Genomic DNA, 20,794 nt, shown 5'->3' with positions numbered 1-20,794 from the left:
GAAACACTGAAATGTAAATTATAACACAGTCCCCCATGTTTCCTTATCTGAGCAGCACATATGTGTTGATGGAATGCTTTTCTGGTTTTCCAAACAGTACATCTGCGTTATAATAATGACGTTTATCACTCTTGTGCCACAGCTATTCCTCAGCCATTACATTTTCTACACGTGTCAATACCATAATTCATATGCAAGGATGTACAGTGTTTGCCATTTACAGTACAGCCGCTACACAATGCCCTGTCAGCATCCAGGCCGAGGAGGTAATTGCCAACTGCAAAAACCAAATGAAATGTGCCCAAAAGATGCTGAAATTGTAGCTTTCATCAAGGCTGCATATAAAAAACAGTAAATATAGTATTTTTTTTCACATAATCTCTCCAAGCTATGCCTATGGGATACAGTTAACAGTAGCTCTGTCTCAGTATTCTTAAACTCAGTGATCAGTCATGAGACATTCTAATAAAGCTCTTTTGTTTTATTTTCAACATGTTTATACTCTAGCAAGCCCATTTTCAAGCAATGCATTATATCTTACAGCTTTGCCATTATACAAATGTGTGGTTGGGTTAAAACACACAATTCAAAATCGGGAAATATAATACTCAATTTCAAAACAAAAGCTGGTATGAAATAGCTTCAAATAATACAGTAGTACACATTTTTATGCAAACACTGTAATGTCAGTGCAATTTTGAATGGTTGCATCAAATTCAGACAGTGGCATTTCATTCTGCTGACATCACACACCACAGGGAAAATACACTTATGAAAAGTACATTAAGCTATCAGCAGCGAAAATAATAACACTGAACTGTTTTTATGGAACTTCCATGAATTATGAAGAGGTTATTATGATTTTACATACAGTATTGCAACTCTAAATCGGTAATCTCCATAAACAGATATACAATACGGGCAACAGGACAACATTCTGGTATAACCTAAGTGTTCTGGTGTCTGAGGAAAATTGAATATAGTCTACCTCTAACATGTTTTTACATTGATTAAGATGAAACTGCTTTTTAGGAAATTTCCATATAAGATATCTTGCTCCATGCTGCGTACACAATTGGACAAGGCAGAGGGTTTTCAACATCCAACTCTGAAAGGGTCATGCCCATTTTCTTCAGTGACTGGCCAAATGTCCAGAGCTCCAAAAAACTTCCTCTATTGTCTTCACCTCCATTGCTACAACTTTTTGTTAGAAAAAAGTAAGAAGGGCAACTGAAATATGGATCTATCATAGTGAATGATGTGTCTGACTCAGGAGTATTTTCATTTTCTCCTTTTCATGAAGCTCGGTGAAAAGGTGACTCCAGGTAAAAGCTACTTTCCTGTATCGATTTCCTTTATTAAATCTATGGCAATCACAAAGGAGAACATTTAGAGAGAAAGAGGGTGAGAGATGCAGATATTATCAGTGGATGCACCTCTCGTAGGCTTTCAGAATAACCAGCTCAAACTGAAAACTCCCTGAAATACTTCAGGGATCTCACTTGTTTCTTCACACTCTCATCAGCATGCCACAGTGGGCCTCTGTCTCTCATTTGAAAGCAAATACATTTTTCCCCTGGGAAAAGTGGTCAGTGATCAGTAAATAAATCAAAAGTCATGGGAAGACGGATGTCTATCTGTCTCCTCAAGGTGGCATATTGACTGATTGACTGATTGAAGCAGTGACTGTCATTTGGTCGGTTAATTCATCATTTTGTGTCATTGGCACTGGCCACATTGCTTCAGTAATTGCTCGTATGGATGAAAGAGCAAGTGGGAGAGATTTATCTTTGGCATAAGATAGTAAAACTGATGAGATGAGTTCAGTCTTTTAGGGAGAAAATTGAATGACTGCTTTCCTTAACCTGAAAAAGGGAATAGTGTTAGAGGTGTAGCTGCAGGTACCTGATGATGCCGAGTACAGATAATTCAATTCCAGGGTTTACCCCACAATTTGATTCAATTGTAGGATTTGCTTTTCTTTCTTTGGGGCTGGGGGATTTTTTGTTTATATGCAAAATGCTGCTGGATTGGTTGCCATGAAGTTTGGTGTGGTCCCTTCAGAATATATTGTAAGAACTAGTTTGTCTTTTCATCCAGCACCATCAGATTATTTTTTGTCCTACACTTGGTTTATCACCAAATACTCCTGAAAACTAATGACATTCCCATCAGTTGTATTTTTTTGTTTAGAGCTAATGTTGATGCTAGCATGCTACATTGCGATATTGACAGTAATAAACTTTATACCTGCTAAACATCAGCATGCTAGCAGTGTCATTGTGATAATGTTTACATGCTGATGTCAGCGTTTAGCTCAAAGCTCTGTTGTGCACAACTACAACGTTACAAAGCTGCTAGCAGGGCTGCACTCTTAACTTGTGTCAGTATGATATGTTATTTATATTATATTAAGTGTGATTAAAATGAATTCATTTTTACCTCAATTTGTACTTCAAATACTGAAACGGAAATGCCTCAGAAACATATATCAGCTCACACAAAGCGTTTTTAATCACACACACACACCAGAAAACGTTTTGCCAGTCTGGTGATGAAGTTATTGCTAAAATAGCTATGAGCTAGACCTACTCCAGTGTTTAGATCTTATCTTCCTGAATTTTGCAATTTCAAAAATGCAGTATGGGTGCATGCCCCTGTACATAAAACAGCACACGTAAGATTAACTGCTAATGCTAAAACTATTTACACAGACGGTATTAAAAAAAAAAAAAAAAATGCTGTGGTTCAGCATTTTGGCCATCGCCATCTTGAATCTTTTGAGCCAAAAATGACAATATTTGGACAAGAGGGTGGAACTGACTATGATGATGCTTCCCAGACAGTTTGTCACTTAAAGTGATCATGCTCCTCATTATCCGTAACTTAAGCCTTGATGAAATTTGCCTTGTTTTGACTGCTCCTAAAGCATCAGTCAGCACACACATTAGGGTTCATGTTGTTCCTTGAATGCAAGGTTTGAGGCGCCACCAGCAGACCCTGGAGAATATTTTTGGAAAGACAGTTTTTGACTGCTATTTTATTTTTTATTTATTTAATGCTGAGTTACTGTTATTAAGAAAACCGCAGGCCTTTTTCTTGTAATGATAACATTTTATAAGTACTCATACCAGAGTAACAGACCTTAATACTTCTTCCACCACTGCTGATTGATTACTGAGAGGGAAATGCGATCGATCAGTCAGTCTCCTGCTGCCCTGGATCACACATATCCTGATGCATCTCATTTAATTACATATGTAGTTATAGATGATGGTCTAAACCATCACCTAACTTATTGATTACGTGACCATTGCTGTGTGATATAGGACCACGGCTTGTTTTCCCCGAAGCTCAATAAGCCCTGTAATATACTTCAGAAAAGTATCGTAAGTGTGGAAGTTCTTATTTTAGAAACATCTTTGTGCATTTTTAATTTTGTCAGATAAAAGTGATCTGAATCAGCTGTTTGTAACCATTTGATGCTAATTTTAGATCAAATCATTCAACAAAGGAAGCGTCCTTGTTCTCCTAATGAGACATACAAAGGTCAGTGTGTGAAATGACAGCACAAGCTAACAGACACATTAATTAGACGCTGCAATCTTAACAAACTGACAACAGTTTCCCGTCATTCATGGCCATCTGATCAACATTAATAACTTCCAGTTAATTTTACTCACTTGATGGAAGGTCATCTGAGTGATTGTGTAAAAAGATTAGCTACGGTAACATACAATTAACCTTTGATTTATTGAGTCTTTTTCTTTTTTCTTATTCCATTGTATAAGTGTGTTGTAAAGCGGTTTATTCAGTTACAAATTCCCCTCAGAGGCCAGTGTGTCAGCAGGTCACAAACGCCGATACCCCGACAGCCAATCGGCTCAGCTGAAGTCGATGAATCAATAGAAGCGGTATGACAAACTGAACTCTATCCACGTCATCTCTGATGGATGGCAGCAGAGTAAGGGAGGATCGGGGCCATGCATCTTCACCATAATGCTGTCAGGTTGCCATAAAAGCATGGAGGACAAAAACTGTTAAATGGTGAAAGTGGGAAATCCCTATTTTCTACTTACAAGCTGTTTGAATTGGAATGCAAATCATCTGGTTTGTGGCGGTCTGCTGTAGCAACAGGAATAGTGCCTTCAGTTGTATGTTTTCCCGAAGAGATTAGCTGCAGGTTTTCTGCATTTTTACATATGATTTTCCATTTCCACAAGTGATTATATTTAATATTCATCATCTGCTCTCATTGTTATTATTAGGCTCTGATTTATAACACAGATGACCATAAAAACTTAAATGCAAACCAATGACAGATGAAGGACAGTGACTAATATTACATTAAATGCTGTAAGGTGAAGTCTATAAGAGTGACTCTTAAAGGTGAATCAAAAGGTTATGATGCAAGCACTTTGCTATTCTTATCTTGCACAAAATCCCCAAAAGTTCAAGGGTGGGAAAAGGTGAGTGTCTTTTAATCCCAGCTCGGCATGTACCTGAACTGAACGTACGAGGAACAGGTGGAAGAAAATGAAAAACGAAGTATCACGTGCTCAGGTGGTGAAGGAGGTTTCAGTGATAGGGAAAGAAGAATCTAGCGTGAAAATGTGTCTCAGAGTATGACTGAAAGATGGAGAACTGCAGTCCTGATACAGATGATCTGACTTGAAGTTTACTACTAATCTGAAACTGGTACCAACAATTGCGTTGAGGATTATTGCAAATTATCTATTTTTTGGATGCAATGGCACCATACAAATAATCACAGTAACCTTCATTAAAAATCTTCTGAGACCATCACAATTTGTGACACTACCTTCGCCGTTTTTCTTTTTTTTTTTATACTAAAGACCAAAATCTTTTACAGGACCAATATATATTATTTATAGGCCAGAGATAAACTCACTTTTCAACCATACAAAAGGATTTTACACATACTTGCTACATACTATGTACAACGCATGTTACTGGAAGATTCCATCAGAGGGCACGCTAGAAAAACGAAACCATATCAATTCTGACTTTGTACGATGTAAACAATAAACATGGTGACACTTGCAACTGCTAGCGACACTCTAGGCGGTTACTTAATTGTTTATCTAAGATCAAGGCAGAAAAAGACAACAGCAGTACCAACGTAGATGGTATGTAAGGCTCCTTGTTACTCTTTCTGTTTTTGGATGGTTTTGCTGGATTAACACATATACTGTGTTAACTATACAATTATAAGCACAGCTTCCCACCCTCTGCAACCACCCTCCACCCAAATGGTGCACCAAAAAGTAAACAAATTAATAAATAAAATACAATTTAAATCAGTGAAATAGGGTGGGGGTGGTGGGTGGCAATTTTTAAAGAATTGCAGTTTGTTTTTTGACTTTTTGAAGTTAGAAAGCACTGAAAGCATTGATTTTTTGAAATGGATGCAGGAAATTCGAGGCAACCATCATGTGCCCACAGATACATAGTTGAAAGCAAGTATATCTCTGTGTGTGATGCAGTCAAAAGCTTCAGAACCGCTACTAAACAGGCCATGTGGCTAACTGTTTCGAAGGTTAAGGATAATCTCAAATTTGAAGACAACATGATTCAGACGTCCTCAGAGAAACTGTCATTTCAATGTGTACACTTCCATCTCAGTCGAGTAAACTCCATTTTTTGAGGGAGATTAAGTTATATGATCAATACATATATATATATATATATATATATATTTTAAGTTTTAAATTTGTCCAATGTTTGTAATAACATACCTGGAAATGTAGACGTTACAATGACATTAACAATGTGCAACAGGCTGATAAAAGAAGTCTCTGATCTCCCTATCTCGTCCTTGGCTCTTCATCCAAAGCCCACTGGTTCCCACTGAGGACGTATACCCCAAGTTTTCTTTTTTTTCTTCTTCTTTCCTGACTGTAAAAATACAGAGCATGGATAATTTTTCCTCCCCTGGCCTATATAGATTATTAAAATGATGCTCTCTGGTGGCCCTTCAGAACATATTGCAACATATGGAAGTGATTACAAGTAATTGCTTCATTTTAAGGGGTCGTAATGTAAATAAAAAAAAGGTTAGAAGCCTCAGTCTCTCTGGACTCTTCTTATCGCTGCTGTTGGACTTGGACCACCCTGCCTCCATTTGTTTCCCACTCATCTTACTGAAAACCATAATCATTGCTGTCTGAGCTGCCCACTTACTGCTCCTGCGTTTGTCTGTCTCATTACCCCTTCTTTTCATTTTCTTGCCTTTGTTGTTATGGCTTTGTCCTGTTTGCTATTGAGCACATACAAGGCTGTTTATTGTCTTGTTTACCATCTATCTGTTTTTTTAGGACTTGTTTCTGTGTCCTTCAATATTTTTTTTCTCCACAGCACATTTCTGTTTATTTTGATTCTCTATCTGTCAGTGCAAATTATACTTTGAAAGTTTGGTAATGAAATGTGCTTCAACGAAATGAAGCAGCCATCTTCTCCAATTCCATTTACACAGGGACACTTTTAGCCTACGTACAGTCTTTTTACTGTAAATTAACTGTAGCTAAGCCTTGTTTGGAAGCATTATTATAAGGAATTCTCTATAGCTCCAAGGCTGTGCACAAGACGCACAACAACTGCAGCAATGTGTCAGAATGAAATAAGAGACTGCATTGTTTATTAGGCTTTTCACCAGTCTCATAAAGCATCGTGAAATGAGTACAAAGTTTGAAATGTTGCTGTTGATATAATTTATGTGAACACTGTCATTGGGTTAGCTGTGGTGTACAGTTGAAGATGGGTTTGAACCTGGTTTGCTTGGGGACAGGTCAGGTGATAACTTGAACCCCATTGTTGTGTCTACAGAAGATGTGGTTTAAACAGCATCCGTGGGTTAACCTGAACCTGGTTGCTTGGTTCTGAAGAAATCACCTAAACTGCTGTAGAGATTACTGTTTAACAGATTTACTTAAACCTGTTATTAGCTTGGTTTAACTGAGGTTTAACTGTCCTTCCTATTGGCCTTGTTCAACTGAAATTTGACTTATCTTTTGATTTATACTTTGCTGGCCTGGTTTAAGTGAGGCTTACTTAAACTTGCTGCAGACCTCATTTAAATGAGAATTTACATAAACCTTCTGTTTACCTGGTTTAACTGAGGTTTAACTTAACCATCTGTGGGCCTGGTTTAATTTGAACTTGCCGCAGGCTTGTTTTAAAGGAATTCTGACTTAAACTTTCTGAAGATGTTGTTTAACTGTTATTTGACTTAAACTTGTTGGCCTTGTTAGAGATTCAGCTTAAACTTATTGCTGGTCTGGTCTAACTGGGGTTTAACTTGAATATTTTGCAGGCCTGGTGTAATTTAACCCTTTGAAACATGCGCAAATTGGCTTGATTATTTTCAAAAACATGGAAAGAAGGAAATGAGCAACAAGAACAAAATTAGTTATATATAGAAAAAAGAAGAAACAGTAAAAAAAATACAGAAAAAATACCTGAAAATTAGTAAAAGAAAAAAAGAACACGAAAAAAGAAAAGAAAAAGGAAATAACCCGGGGAAAGTGCATTTCACTCTAGATGTTTAAAAAATAGTTTTCTAAATTTATTAATGTCTTTCAATTTATGAATCATTTCTTATCAAGTTGCCTTTTTTGTGTTTTTTGAAAGAAATCACACCACTTTGCTCAGGGTTCAAGGGTTTAAATACTTGTAATAGGCATCTGTAAGCAGCACGAGAAAAGTGATGTCACCCGAGGTTTCAAAGGGGTGAACCTGCTCCAGGCCTGGTTTAAATGAGGTTTAACTTTAACATGGTGGGGGCTTGAGGGCTGTTTCACGAAACCCAGATAGCAGATTAAGCCAAGATTTTCGAGGTATCCTGGCTGAAAAAAAGGGGGTCAAAATAGTTTTCACAAAACCAGCACTTAAATTACCATGGAGATGTATTTTGTGCAGGTAGCCGGATTGAGAACTGACTAACAGCTTGATCAATCCTGGTGTGGCATCTGTTCATTCAGCACTCACTCTGATCGGAAAACAGTGTTTGTCATGGACATGTGGTCAGTTTGCCAACATGTTGAAGTTACAGAAACAAATAATCATGTATGTATTGTCAGACCCATTCCAACTTTAGTTTTGTTTAAGCCAATACTATACATTAGACAGATCATTGATGCTGCTGCAGTCAGTTGTGTTTTAAACCCGAGCAAGTTCCAGTTCCAGTTCCTGACTGCAGCTGAATTACTGTAGTCAGATGGTGAGTGACAGAGCAACAGCTCCAGTATTTCTCTATTGGCAACAGCACTACAAGAGCAATTTGAACTGGCCAACTAAAACAACTTGTAAACAGCAGAGTTGAAACTACTTACAGTAAGGCTGTGATCTATAGGCAGACCTGTAGCTTTTACACAGCACACAACACTTGTAGCTTTGCTTGCTTTGTTGATTTCTAATATTGTCTTTAGTATTGGAACTAATTGAAATAATGAGACATTTTCGCCCTCTGAATGTTGCTTTAAGTGGGTTTAAAAAGAGGATCTAAACACAGATCAATGCACAGTGGGCAAGAGAGGCGAGCAGCCATCTCTCCTGCCGTCCGCATCGATAATAAATGGAGGCAGAGCGAGGAAAAGGAAGGAGAGTTGGGGGGGCGGACTTCCACTCCACCTGCAGAGTTGAACAGCTATGAGGCAGCCTCCAGGGATCCATTTCTGCTCAAAAACACAAGAGGACAAAATCCTGCCTGATTTTAGACTTCTAAAGACACATAAATGGATTTATTTTGATCAGAGTCGATGAGAACCACAATCAGCAACACATAACAAGAAAACCTCTTTATGGTCCCTTTCTGAAGCAGTTTACCACTCAGCAGGAAAACATAGTTTGACAAATAAAATAAAATAAAATTTATTTGTCTATTTTTGAGTGACAGTAAAAATGTAACTGACTTTTTCCATACAACAATTTAGAGGGATATACTTTGTTTTTGCAAATCCAATGTATACATCAGTACTGAATGGTTATTATCTTCTCCTCTAAACATCAACAATCAAACCAACATAATGGAGCCTGACTCATTATCATTACCATGACTCATTATTAGGTGCATTTAAGTATATTTAGCTTAAAGTCTGTGAAAACCCATTTTCCTAATCAATGTCTTATTATGGGTAATGGACTAATGCATTAACACAGAAATCATTACTAAAGTTTGAACACTTTTACTTGTTCCACAGGAGAGATTTCTTTTTTTGTGCTTTTTTTGTGCTTTTGTTCTTGCGTTGCTCACAGGTTAGACGTAGAATGTCATGTAGTACCGTGCACCAATCAGACTTTAACAATATTTGAAGCAAAATGTGATTAACAGTTGTTGACATGGATTACCGGAGTCATTAATATGTAAAAATAAAGTTGTTAAATTCATGGAGCATCATTTGAAAGTGACAGACTTGGGATTGCTAATGACAGCCATACATCAGTTTGGTGTATGCACGCATCTATTTGCACACTGATACAGTTGATGGGTGTATTAGAAAATAGTTCTCACATGAAACTGCTCACTACAAGATCTGTGAATTATCTTGCAGAACAGGGTTATGATATCTGGAAAGAGACATTACTGTTTATTTATTTATTTTTTTATGTTTTGTTTTTTTTGAGAGAGAGGCAACTCACACCAAAATTATCTAGACTAATAAATAGCTCTACATGGAAGACACAAAAACTGTATTTTTGATTTGGAGGTGAACTGTCCCTCACCATTGTTTTATCAGCTTAATATTCCAAAACTTTTCTTGATTTTATGATTGCTTACAAACATACAGGCATGTTTCGTAAGTCAGCTACAGAAAATGATGCATCACTTCTGTTTTGGGTCTCGTAGGAACCATTTATTACATATATTTTTTATACATGTAGTAGTGAGAAACTTTTCACCCTTAAACAGACAATAGCAAGGAAAGGCAACTTTATTTGTTTTGAACATTTCATACAACAGGGAAGTTCAAAGTGCTTTACAGAGCGATAAAGTATAACACATAATAAAGGCTAGATTTACAATAAATGAGTAAGGAGATAAGATATTAAAAGGTAATTTAATTACTAAATGATTTACAATTTTTTAAAAATAAAAATTATTTTTAGAAATGGTAAAAGTGCAGGCAAGAGGTTCATAGAAAAAAAATCCAAAATGATTTCAAATAAAAAAATCAGACAGAAAACAGACTGACTTTTGAGTCCAGGAAGCGTTTCTTTTCTTGCATTTTTGTTTTAAAATCAAGTTTAAGAATAATTTTGCAGACATTACTGGGTGGAGTCAGCAGTGTAAAAATGGAACAATTTAAGCTTTTACTAAAAATTGGTCGGGGCTTGTCTAACATCTTTTGGGAAGTTTTTTGTTTGAGGTTTATGCTGCATGATAAAAAAAAAAAAAAAAAAAAAAAAAAAAAAGAAAATGCTGCTTCACCAACTCTTGGGATGGTCAGGAGACCAACCCCAGATGTCCTGAAGGTTCATATATCACAGGCATGTCAGAAATTGTTTGGGCACTGAGCTGAATTGGAGCCAAATGTAAAAATATTGACTCTAATTACCAGGAACAACATCAATGAAATTGCCTTAGTTTCCTGCCCTGATGCAGACATGCAGGAGCTTATCATTACTTAGTGATATCTAAAATGATGCTTACTAAAGAGGTCACCACCAGAAGTCACCATGGGTCTCATGTGGACATTCGTTTTAAGTGGTAACAAGTCAAAAGGGTTGGGAGACAGCAGTGATGGACTGGGTATACAGATAAATTAGTTGAATAAAAGTGGCAATACCATACTAAAGAAATACAAACCCTGTAATAAAAAATGACACCTAAAAGTACATTAGTATTAGCAAAAAAAACCCATATTACTGTCACACATCAAGCCTTAGGAAACATTGATGAGATAGTTTGCATTGGAACTGTTTTTAATGACAATCTCTGGGTGTTTTCTTTTTGTTTGTTTTCTTCTCTTGATCTTTTTTCTCTTTTCTTTGTAAGGCTATGGATCCTCCTGTGTGTCTGAAATAAAGTTTGAATTTAATTGAATTTAGATAATACCGCATTATATTATATTATTTTATATTATATACTGTAGTTCAGTCTATGACAGTGTGCCATATCTTATTTGTTTATATTTACTTTTTGTTTCATGGTTTTGGAGAGCAGGTAGCAGGCTTGGACCAAAATTTAAATATTTATTCGCCAAAATGCTTAGAGTCCCCAAATTATGCAGTTGCAAGCAGGCAGGCACAGGAGAGCAGTGAGACACTAATTGGGGAAGTGAAAACAGGTGAGTAGACTGCAAGACCAGTGAGGGACAGGAGAAACTAATCAGGGCGGGGCAGACTAGTGGTTATAATGTGGCATTAAATTGAAATGCTTAAGCAATGCGAAATAGTACTTAAATAGAGTACTTCAGTAGATGTACTTAGTTTGCGGAACTACTTGTTTACAACTCATAAATGAACAGTGAATTTCTGATTTGTTCGCCTTTCAGGATTTGTGTCAATCTTTGTGCCAGTGCTCCGGCACTGATGTGAATCTCCTCGTTTCTGAAGGTGAAACTAGATGCAAGCAGCAGGTTTTTTCGGAGGGGACCGAACTGGGCCGCGTCTACAGATCGCTTTCTGCAACGACGAACAATAACTTCATTTTCAACGGACAGACAATGTAAGAGCAAGGCTGCCCACAGCCCTGATTGGCTACTTTGTTGCTGTGAACGCTAAACACCGCTAAGCACACACTAATCCGGGGTCGGTACTTAATCTCCTGCAGGCAACACGGTGCTCGCTGGCGGATCGTGCCAAAGTGGCTCTTTTACGCACAGCCATCGCTACCACCTCGCTCCGGTGTGTGTTTACGTAAAACGCGCTGTAGTTGTAGCTGACCTGCCTGCCTCTGCTCCCCCTCTGCATCCCCGCCCCCCCCCTCCTCCGGTGGGCTCTGTGATGCCTCATGGTGTTTGTGCCACCTAGGGTTACCCGCCGCTCCATTGCAGTCTTTGTAGCGCAGAGACTTCACACCTCTCCGCCTTCCCGCTCTCGGACAAACAAATAACTCCCGAAAACAAACAGAAAACGCCTTTTGGATGTACTTCTTTCACATTTTTTAAAACTTATGGCTTGGATGTTTCGGAGACAAAGAGAAGAAAACAGTTACAAGGACATGTTGTTTTGTTTTTTTCCCACTAACAACTAACTAAACGGCACCGTTGGGAGAAACTAGAAAAAAACGCCTGTGCCATGTAGCAGCACTCTCTTAAAAAAACGCCTGGAAATACACAGAGGAGCCCACACAGCAGCGAGCTAGTTATTTTTACTTGAAGGGGAAACTACAAATATGCTGTGAAGCTCTTCGTCGCAGCTTGGCTCCCGGCAAAAAGCAGCGCAGGTTTCCAGAGCATCTGCTGCTGGCTGGTGGAAGCAAAAATTGTCTAGGAGAGAAGAGGAGAAGCGATATGCGGCTCGGTTTGCAGCCGCTTTTGCAGTTCGTCTCCTGGAATTAGTGGATGAATGGGAAGGGAGCGGCTGTAGCCTCGAACCAGGGAAACCGAATATACAGTACAGAGCCTGCGGTGGCGCACAATGGATACTGGTCCGTCTCTAAAGGTAAGAAATAACCTTAATTGTATTTTTTCATGGGAGAGTTGTGATTGTTTACTGCGGAGTTATGTTGCTGTTGTTATATATATGTGCTGGATCTTGTACTGGCTTTTGATTTTAATGAGAAAAAAATGTTTGTAATGTTTCCGGTGCTTGGATATCTATTGCTTATACCGATAGGCGGTGTGTTAATGGGCTGAAAGGTGGCTCGCACTCTTGGACAATTACAGGTACCCACAGAAAGTAACCTGATCGGTGTGAATCTGTTCAGCGCGGTGGATTTGTGGTTATCATTTTTCATTTTGTAATGTAGCATATGTTGGAGAGGGAAAAAAAAAGGTCGCAGTTTTGCACGGAAATAAAGAAAGCTTGGATAGTTGTGCCCGACGCATACTAATCCTGGGTGTGTATAAACGTTTGTTGGGGTCTCAGAGTGTCTGTGTGAGCGTGTGTGTGGCGTGTGAGTGAGAGGAAAAGGAGGGTCCAGGAGGGAGAGATTACTCAAAATGTTCCCTTGTGATTACAGTTGTGATTACAGACGTTTATTAAACTCCCTTTAAGTTGCACGAATGGACTGCTGTGTATGCGCGTGTGTGTGTCTGTGTGTGTGTGTGTCTGTGTGTGTGTGTGTGTGTGTGTGTGTGTGTGTGTGAGAGAGAGAGGATTATATCACATGTCCCCTATGTGCTCATTACTTTAGACTAGGTCCCTTTACATCTTGAGGAAATATTAGGTTGTGTGTGTGTGTGTGTGTGTGTGTGTGTGTGTGTGTGTGTGTGTGGTTAAGGGATCGATGGCCGCCATGAGGCACCATGGGAAGCAGAGTAACGCCACCACCCACCATAATCACCACCCTCTTGTGGATTACAAGTGGTAGCATGACACTTGCGGGATCATCACAATAAGAAATCCGAGTGTGGAGGTAGAAAGTGGCGCTGGGTCTGTGCTGAAAGCTGTTCAGCACCATGGACAGCATTCAGCACCGCGGACAGCGCACACAAGTATAGAGCTGCAGTAGGAGGGAACGCTTTGACACCCACAATGGGGCATTTATCGACATTTGAATGGCTGGTATTCTCCGAAAAATCCCACTGTGAAGGATGTGTCTGAAGAATACTGAGTGTGGAGTTTTTTTTTTTTTCTTTTTTGTGAGCAAAGCCCTGTAGTTTGTTGAGATTTGACTGGGTTTTATTGAAAGCAGGATGATTGTGACGCCAAATGACTCACTGATAAGTGCACTCTATATCCAGGCCTTACTATTTATTGCCATAGCCACTTTGATTTATGTCAGTGGATCTGACTGTTCATGTCTACAATGGAGGTCTGTGGATGGACCAAAAATAGCTCATCTTAAAGAAGGATGCAGGGTCTTAATCACATGTTTGTGTTATTTACAGCAGTGATTCCCAACTGGTCCCACTTTGGGGTCTAGATTTCTCCTTTGTCATTAGTTCAAGGTCCACACATTAGATATTTAACCGCAGATTCATTTTTATTTCAGAAAATGTAGACCACACGTTGACTTAAAACACAACAATATAAAACATATTGCAATAATAAACAGAAACAGCACTTTAAAATAAAAACACTGCTTCAAACTCACTGTACTCTAACAAAGTGAGATTTTCTTCAAATTTTGACACATTCTTGAGTCACTTGTGGTCCATTAGAATGGATCTGCAACCCACTTTTGGACCATGACCCAACAGTTGGGACCCACTGATTTACATTAAACTTTTGTGCTCATCTCCAACAACTTACTTTTTAAGTTAGTATCTAGTTTATTTGATCTACAGGATATATAATGTCCTAAAGTTACAGAAAATGTTAATAATTTCTAAATTATTAAATTATAAATTATTGGCAATAACAGATTTTTTTTGTGTGTTTGGCCACTTGGGGGCAGCCTATGTCATCACCTTTTAAGTTGATACGATAGGATGAACTTGTGAGTAAATATTTTTATATTTACACATCCAGGTTATGGAGAAACATTATTCATTTGGAGTCTTTTCTTCTGATGGATGTAAATCCAATATTCACTCTTTTACCAGCAGCAGAAATGTTGCAATTGCTGGTAATATTTTCTGAGTTTTTGTGTGTATGTGTCTGTGTTAGATAGAGTCCCAAAGATTTACAGTTGTGTAATTGAGATCAAAATGAAGGCCAAATTGGAAGATGAGTGCGGCCCCAGCAAGGGTGCTGAAAGTAGGGAAGGGACCCCCCCCCATTTTAACCCCTGGCTGACATTCACTTTAAATCACAGATGGCTGTTTTGCAGCTGGAGTGATCATATCACAGGATGGGCTCTAGTTTAATTCTGTTTTTGGTCTCTACCATCCCCTGAGAGAAATATCTGGTTCTTTTGCTGCTAAATGTGCCACTATATTCACCAGCTAGTGTCTGTGTCTATTTGCTGTTTGATGCTGAGCTCATGTACAGTGGATTTTGTATATCTTTTTTCACTGAAAACATCTGCCGCAGAGGCTAAAAAAGACACTATGACACCAAAACAGTAAAGTTATGGGTCCAACAGCTGACAAATAAGTGAAACAAGTGAAAGTCACTATGAAGCTCTCTGAAGCTGAGGTGGAGCTGCGGATTGAGCTGATAATACTAGTAGGTTCATCACTCTGAGCGATGTTTGTCAGAGAGACTCGAAGTTGGAAAAGACATGAACATTAACTCTCTGAGTTGCATCATGGGAAACATAGTGTTTTAGGAGCTTGATCTATACTTTAGACTTATACTTTAGCTTCAGTTTTAACAGTTCTGCTTTAAATCCCCCATAAGTCCCTAGAATGGAAGTGCAAGACTGAATTGTTGGAGTACCACTTTCAATCAATGTTCCAGTGGGTTCCATAACATTCTCCATATACTGAAATACATTTAACGTGATCCATGCATACCAATTTTTTTGGAATGGAATTTCCATCTTCTGATTAAAAACAGAGACAACTATTACACATGTTGAGGGAATGATCTGTTTTTTGGCTGATTTTGTTCTTTAAATTCAGCTAAATCCTTCAGTTGTATCACCTGTTGGCTGTCAGCTCCATAGCAGCCCTGTAGTTTTATTAGATTCACTTATTGTTTCTGTGTCAGCTTTTGGCTCATTGTCCTCTTAAACTACTAATGATGCTATCCAACCCAGAGAACAACATGAGCAGCAACTGTTTAATTCATTTTTTTATTCCGGTTTTATTCATTATTATTCAGGTCTTTGGTTTCTCATTGCTAACAGTCACAACAGAACTGTCAGCAGTGCTCATCTGATATGTTGATATCACTCGCAGTTATTGTCTGTCAATGCTTGATGCCAGGAATGATGCTTGAGGGTTAATGCCTTCTGTCGAGACTGCGCGGTGAAACTGATAGGCCTGCCTTGACAGATGAGATAACCTGCGATCGCAGGAAAACGCAATTTACGGGTATGGCAGATGGATGCTGAGGATGCACTCAGAAGTAGGCCAGTTTTACCTTGGGGAGAAGCTCGACATGCACATAAGGCTCCCAGAGAATGTTAGAGCATTGTTGTTTTGCAAGGGAAATTATGAGAGAGAGGTGGGAGGAATGGGAATCAGAGCACTCCTTTATTAGACGCCACACACGGAGAAATAATAGAGAGCGGATCAATTCCTGTTCGATTCCGGTTCGTATGGAATAGCTTCCACGGGAGGCAATTGAAGTTCAAAAATTAAGTGGAAAATAACTTGGGATTTAGCCTTAAACCCTCTGCAGCGTCTCTGCAAGACTCACATCTCCAAGTCTGCTGTGTGAAGAAGCTTGGTTCCTTTCCAGAAAACTCTCCCTTACGGCTCCATTCGCTCACCTTCACCAGCAGAATCAGCCAGGTGCAGAAAACAAAACAAATAAATAGATAAATAAATAAATCCCAAACAGAAGCCAGGAGGAGCCGACATGCATGCAGTCAGATGCGTTTGATCTGTTGTAAAAATAATGAATATACAGTGCAGCACATCTTTGGAATGGGGCACAGCTGCAGGGCATTTTCATGTGCTTCCTCACCTCAAATTGCCATGCATTAGAGGGAAATATTTCCCTAATGAATTTAATCATCGCTCCTGTTGTCACCGAGTTGGTCTTTTGTTTACGTTCGTGCCTGGTGACTACGGCCCAGCTGCTGTAGTGCAGCATATGTGCAGAGTGAAGCTGACACTTCATGTAGGTTAGAGAAATCAGCTGCTTGGGCGGAGCCCCGACATTTGTCGAAATGGACTTCATGTGGAGGATGATTTTGTTAGATAATTGAGTCGCAGCTCTATGGAGCTCCTTATTCTCCTTTTTTCTTTTTTAATCGGTGTGCAAAACAACATAATTCTCTCTTAAAGAATCCTCAGCTCCCACCCTTGTCACAGATATCCTCAAATATCTCATTACTTAGTATGTGGATCTGAAGGTGACAAATGGTGACACTTACTTAAGATGAAACAGCTGTTTCATTGGAATTAAATTATGTTTTTTCAAGGTGAACCATATGAAAACATGAACTTAATTTGTTTGCCATCGTGGAGGGCATATAGGACATTCAAGATCTATTAGATGATGGCTAAGAAAATCTGTAAAGGACTATACTGACTTTTTTGGCATGTTTAGCTCATTTAAGGGCGATACTGTTTTTTGCGGGGGTGTTTTGGCATGTTTTAGCCCATTAACTACAAACAGCTGTTCATTTTACAAACAGCTGTCTCATTTGCAAGGAGTACAACAGTTATCTTTTCTACTTTTACTGGCAAACATTGTTTTTTCTCATTTTCATGCCTCCCTGCCAGCCATAGCCGAGGCCACAGGCTTTATGTTTTTGCATTGTCCGTCTGTCCTATTCATGTGAATGCTATATATCTCAAGAATGCCTTGAAGGAAATTCTTCAGATTTGGCATCCACTTAGACTTAACGATGAACTGATGAGATTTTGGTAGTCAAAGGTCAAAGGTAAAGGTCACTGTGACCTCTACTGTCTTATTCTTAACTTAATATCTCAATAACAGTTTGAGGGATTTATTTATTCATTTATTTATTTATTTTTAAGATTTGGCACAAATGTTCATTTAGACTTACCAGTGAACTAGATTTGATGGTCAAAGGTCAAGTTCACCATGATCGTGCATCTATCTCATTTTTATGAAAGCAATATCTTAAGAAGGCCTTAAGGGTGTTTCCTCAAATTTGGCACAGATATCCACATGGACATAAGTATGAATTAATTCGAATTTTGTGGTTGAGGGCCCAATCTTCAGGACACTGAGACCTCACAAAACATGTTTTGACCATAACTTATTAATAAGCTAATTATGACAACACTGAAGCGTTCATGTTTTCACAGACATGGATGTAAACTGTAAAATAAACTTGAGTAATTCACAGAGGCATTCAACCATAAGGCAGTAATTCTAGTTTATACTATGAAATTCTGTTGGCTCGAAGAATGATGATGCATCACACTGAACATTTAGTAGCTTTCCTTGCAGCGTAATGCAGGTGAGTGGAGTATCACTGTTTTGGAAGTTGTCCAGGTGGTGCATTTATGTACTGGTGGGAATATCTGATAGTTGCTTATATAACAACAGTGAATTGATGAGTTATGTATTCTCAAACTGGGTAAATAATCCAATAGTAGCTCAAGAATGGATGTAGTAGAAAGGAACCGGGAGCTCTTCAGCAGTAAAAAAAAAAAAAAAATGCTGTTCTTTGCCAACTGCCTCCTAAGTCTCAAGTGTGGGACCTGGAGCTTCCCACCAGCTGAGCTGGAATGGAGTTCCCCTGAAGCCTTTTCAAAACAGTGTGTGCTTTTACTGTATATGCATTACCTCACACCTCACAACAACACAATGTTAAGTGTATATGAATATATACAGCAATGGAGGAAAACCTCACATCTTGTACTGAGGTAAAAATAGCAATACTGCAGTGTAGAAATACTCTGTCACACGTCTTCCATTCCAAATCTTACTGAAGTAAAATGTATTAGCAAAAAAATATACTCAAAGTACCAAAAGTTATGCAATGTTGGAATGTCATAGGGAGACTGTGAAACTTCTGCTTAGTGCTAGTTTTCTGCAGGTGGCATATTAAATAATTTTGTATTGAAAGAGATACTGGAGTACAAAGGCTGCAACTACCAACATTTTTATTATTGATTATTATGTCAATTATTTTATCAATTAACAGGACTTGGCAATATATAGATATTGTATCAATACCATGATATGAGACTAGTTATCGTCTCAGATTTGAGATATCCTTACATGGTAAGAGCTATAAAGGATGCATTATAGTAAAGTGCTGCAATTTTCTGAACTTACCATAGTGTTCTAGCTGTCATTTGCATTTTCACACATTATGTCCACATCACTGGTTATTATTTATCAAAAATCTTATTGTGTAAATATTATGTGATATTATGCACCAGTAGTCAACCTAAAAATGTCATTGCGATATCCCATTTGATCAAATTATTGTTATATTTGCTTTTCTCCACATTGACCAGCTTTACTAATTAATCATTTAGTTGTTTGGTCTATAAAATATCAGAGAATAGTGATAGATGTAAATTACTGTTTCCCAAAGCCCAAGAGGACATCTTTAAATGACTTGTTTTGTCAACAAATTGTAGATGTTCAGTTTGCTGCTTTAGAGAAGTTAAGATTCAGAAAATATGTACATTAAGAAGGGGACAGAGAAACAGAGAATTTTGATTTTTTGAATTGAATTTTTTTCATTAAAAAGAATTAATCAACTGATTAATCAATCATAAGATTAGATGAGGATTACTTTCGGTAGCTGACAGCTCAGTGTGTCCCACAGAATGAGAAGGCATGTGTGGCGGTTGCTGATGCATTTGTATCATTATGTGTCCCGTCTCTAAATTCTGAGGTTTTTGTTAGTCCGTGAACGCAACATACACAGAGCTCTACATGAGTTTTTTTTTCTTCCCCAGCAGCAGTTTTTCACTTGCAGACTTCAATGCACCTGACCCTCCGCTGCTCCATCTGTGCCATCTTAGTACTCTCTGCACTCCGACACAGTGGTGCTTTAAATAATCAAACAGTATAAATATTTCAGCAGAACTCCTGGTGGGCCACTACAAATAAATGAATCTGTGGGCATCCATTCATTTCTGCAGCTCTGCGCTTAAGTTTTGACCCTGTAAGACTATTTTGCCTCCGCATGCACCTTGGAAGTAGGTGATGTTTTCCCATAAATCCCTACTCAGTGATAGTGGGTGGAAAAGTTACAAACACAGTACTTAAGATTGGTGTTAAACTCTCTTATTACAACCTCTTTTCCTATGCATGTGTCAATTCAGCTCATTGAAAAAAAGAAGGACATAACACCCTCAGAAATAACTCTAAAGTAATGCAACACTTTATATTTATGAGAATGGAGAACATGCACTTTCTTAGCTGCTTTGCCTTCGGGTAGCAGCTTAACTTTCTGACAAAGAGCACTTTTGGCTGCTGGTAGTTCACCTGCCAGTGCTGCTGTGTCCTCATGGCCACGCTGCTCAGCTGAGCTGTGATGTGGCTTTTCCTGGTCCTCTCAGTAGGAAGCACTTGACTCCAGAGAGAATATCAAAGGGAGCTGCACACACTGAGGGGCAGCTGCATTGTGGAGCAGTAGAGAGAACCTCGGGGAGTTTGCATAGGCGACGGCTCCCTTCCTTTGTGAAACACTAGTCGGGACATTAAGATGTCACTGCTGACTGACCAATATGACCGCATGAGTCAGAGATACAGCGGGGACTATGGATGTGAAACTTCAGAACACTTCCAGGCAGTCTCGGGTGCAATAATTATGGAACCGGCATGGACAGTGTGTCTGGGGCATGACTCAAACTCTTATTACAATCCCGACTAGGCACTTTAAATACATTAGGAAAAATTATACTGTGAGTCAGATTACAAAGGCTAAATTCATCTTATTTTCCCCTCTCTATGTTTCATGTTCTTTTCTTTGTTTGGTTCTCAGACGCAACAGGCCTGTGAGCTCTAAGAGCTGGCAGTCTAATTTTGCTGTCACTCTTTTCTCCACTCCCACATGAATTCTTTGTTGTTGTTGTCGTTGCACTTTGGAATACAGTGGCCCCTGTCATTTAATGGCGGGTTCATTCATCATAGTCAGCAGTTCCAGCCCACTCAAGCTACTGTATTTAAA

The 20,794-nt window shown here is 38.7% G+C and overlaps 1 protein-coding gene across 2 annotated transcripts in view; it reads left to right on the top strand.

Moving 5' to 3' along the window:
- The window catches only part of LOC121954068 (leucine-rich repeat and fibronectin type-III domain-containing protein 2), a 289,380-nt gene that overhangs the window by 117,953 nt on the left and 150,633 nt on the right, over window positions 1–20,794 (top strand). Inside the window, exon 1 of one of the 2 annotated variants that reach the window (XM_088087366.1) lies at window positions 7,037–12,624. The exons of the other annotated variant lie outside the window; for it this stretch is intronic. The gene's annotated coding sequence lies outside the window, so the exon portion shown is untranslated. Of the gene's footprint in view, window positions 1–7,036; window positions 12,625–20,794 lie in introns of those variants that run through there. 2 annotated transcript variants of the gene reach the window in all.

The sequence above is a fragment of the Plectropomus leopardus genome, chromosome 14 (assembly GCF_026936395.1).
Source record: "Plectropomus leopardus strain MGB_pleo_1.0 chromosome 14, ASM2693639v1, whole genome shotgun sequence".
NCBI classification, from domain to species: domain Eukaryota; kingdom Metazoa; phylum Chordata; class Actinopteri; order Perciformes; family Serranidae; genus Plectropomus; species Plectropomus leopardus.
Note: the sequence above shows the minus strand (reverse complement) of the source record. Positions and strands in the feature narration are given on the sequence as shown.